General features: G+C 51.1%; 1 protein-coding gene across 5 annotated transcripts in view; it reads right to left on the bottom strand.

Annotated features, from left to right (window-relative positions):
- Positions 1-2,872, bottom strand: part of LOC140342269 (GON-4-like protein) — a 34,496-nt gene that overhangs the window by 18,361 nt on the left and 13,263 nt on the right. Inside the window, exon 1 of one of the 5 annotated variants that reach the window (XM_072428398.1) lies at positions 227-299. The exons of the other annotated variants lie outside the window; for them this stretch is intronic. The gene's annotated coding sequence lies outside the window, so the exon portion shown is untranslated. Of the gene's footprint in view, positions 1-226; positions 300-2,872 lie in introns of those variants that run through there. 5 annotated transcript variants of the gene reach the window in all.

Here is a 2,872-nt window from a genome sequence, read left to right as displayed (position 1 = left end):
GTAGGGGGGTAGTTGTTAGGGGTAATAGTCCAGTAGGGGGGTAGTTGTTAGGGGTAATAGCCCGGTAGCAGGTAGTTGTTAGGGGTAATAGCCCGGTAGGGGGTAGTTGTTAGGGGGAATAGTCTGGCAGGAGGGTAGTTGTCAGGGGGAGGAGTCCGGTAGGGGGGTAGTTGTCAGGGGGGGGGCAGATATTACACTCTCCGCGATTTCCGATATTTCCCGCTACCTGGTGGCCGCCATCTTCTCAGTCGGATCAACACAAACTGTACCCCGCCCACCTTAGATCCCTCCCCGCGCCTGCGCAGTAAAACCATTCCATTTGTTAAGCTACAGAGAGGGCGAGGCCAAGAGGACACGTGACATGGGCGGAGTTGCAGCCTATGCTCACTCACAGTTACATAGAGATAGCTGCAAGTTTTATCTCCGACACTGCCTGGCTATCATGTGACTCGCACAGTGCCTGGGTGTCATGTGACCCGCACAATGCCTTGGTGTCATGTGACCACCAATACCTAAAGAAAAGGTCAGAACTCCATGAGTGTGCTCCTTACAGAGGGACTGTACAGCAGCCGGGGCAGCAATATGTAATGAAGTACATTGGTACATTTCAGGTTATAGGGCCCTTACTGATAGGGCCCTAATGTGGGAGCACCTTATGTAAATAGGGTGCAGTCCTAAAAGTGTTGGGGTAAATTTCTGACCTGTGATGTGGAAGCTTCCCAGTACAAAGTAAACTGCAGGCGACACTGAATATCTATGCGGATGGAGCTAAGATTCTTCCATAACAACCAACAAAACCTGGCTCCTGTCTGTGACTGAATGCTGAAATTCACCACATTCAAAATTCAAATCCCTCTGCTCCCCATAAAGTTCTTTCCATTCCCTCTCCTCTTCTTAGTATGGAACTCTTCACCTTCCCTCTGTCCCCTGGGGATCTTCTCTTTCCTAGATATCCAGGGAGAGAATAGCCCCTCTTCCTCAAGACGCCCCCTCCTTTCTACCTCCACCCTTAGGCTCTCCTTACCTTTCCTCTACTCTAGTGGGAAAATTCCCTCAATATTAAGTCTGTACCCCTAGCTCTCCTCCCTGGATATCACTTTCCTCTCCTTCTTCTCCCAAGATATCTCCTTCCCTTCCATCCCCTCCCTGGGTATTTCTTTCTCTTCCATTCCCTCCCTGGGTATCTCCTTCCCTTCTATTCCCTCCCTGGAAATCTCCTTCTCTTCCATTCCCTCCCTGGAAATTTACTTCCTTTCCATTCCCTCCCTGGGTATCTCCATCCCTTTCATCTATGCCCCTGGGTATATCCTTTCCCTTCCTCCCCTCCCTGGGTTTCTCCTTCCCTTCTTTTCCCTTCCTGGGTATCTCCCTACCATCCATCCCCTCCCTGGAAATGTCCTTTCCTTCCATCCCCTCGCTGTATATTTCCTTCTCTTTCATTCCCTCCCTGTGTATATCCTTGCCTTCCATCCCCTGCCTGGAAATTTCCTTCCTTTCCATCCCCTACCTGGAACTTTCCTTCCTTTCCATCCTCTCCCCAGGTATTTCCTTCCCTTTAATCCCCTCCCTGGGTATCTCCTTCCCTTCCTTCCCCTCCAAGGATATCTCCTTTCCTTCTTTCCCCTCCCTGGGTATCTCCTTCCCCTCCAAGGATATCTCCTTCCCTTCTTTCCCCTCCCTGGGTATCTCTTTCCCTTTCATCTCCTCCCTGGATAGTTCTTTCCCTTCCATCTCCTCCCTGGGTATCTCCTCCCTTCCATCCCCTTCCTAGAATGTTCCTTCCTTTCCATTCCCTCACTGTGTATCTCCTTAACTTCGATCCCCTACCTGGATATCTGCTTCCCTTCCATCCCCTCCCTGTTAGTCTCCTTCCCTTCCATCTCCTCGCTGGATAGCTCCATCCCTTCAATTTCCTCCCTGAGTATCTCCTTCCCTTCCATCCAATCCCTGTGAGTGTCCTTCTCCTTTCTTCCATCCCCACCCTAGATATGCCCTTCACTTCCATCCCCTCCCTGGATGTCACCTTCCCTTCTAACTCCTCACAGGATATCTCCTTCCATTCCATCCCCTCCCTGGGTATCTCCTCCCCTTTCACCTCCTCCCTGAATATCTCCTTGTCTTCAATCCCCCAAGGATATCTCCTTCACTTCCATCCTTTCCCTGGGTATCTCCTCCCTTCCATGCCCTCCGTGGATATCTCCTTCCCCTCCATTCCTTACCTGGGTGTTTCCTTCCCCTCCATCCCCATCCTTGGAATCTCTTTCCCTTCCATCCTTTCCCTGGGTACCTCCTTCCCTTTCATCCTTTCCCTGGGTATCTCCTTCCCTTCCATCCCCTCCCTGGAAATTACCTTCTCTTCCGTCCCCTCACAGGATATCTCCTTCCTTTCCACCCCCCCCCCCCCCCCCCTGGATGCCTCCTTCCTTATATCTACTCCCTGGGTATTACCTCACATTTCAAATCCTCCCTGGATATTTCCTTGTCTTCAATCTCCCAAGGATATCTCCTTCCCTTCCATTCCCTCCCTGGGATTTTCCTTCCCCTCCATCCCCACTCTTGGATTCTCTTTCCCTTCCATCCTTTCCCTGGGTATCTCCTTCCCTTTCATCCTTTCCCTGGGTATCTCCTTTTTATTTATCTCCTCCCTGGATATCACTTTCCCTTCCATCCCCTCTTTGTGTATCTCCTTCCCTTCCATCCCCTCCCTGGATATCACTTTTCTTTCCATCCTCTTCCTGGGTATCTCCTCGCTTTAACCCCCCCAAGGATATCCCCCCCACTTCCATCCTTTCCCTAGGTATCCCTTTCCTTTCCATCCCCTCCCTGGGTATTTTCTTCCCCTCTGTCCCCTCCCTGGGTATCTCCTTCCCTT

Source organism: Pyxicephalus adspersus, chromosome 12, assembly GCF_032062135.1.
Source record: "Pyxicephalus adspersus chromosome 12, UCB_Pads_2.0, whole genome shotgun sequence".
Taxonomy (NCBI): Eukaryota; Metazoa; Chordata; class Amphibia; order Anura; family Pyxicephalidae; genus Pyxicephalus; species Pyxicephalus adspersus.
This window is presented reverse-complemented; position numbering and strand designations above follow the sequence as displayed.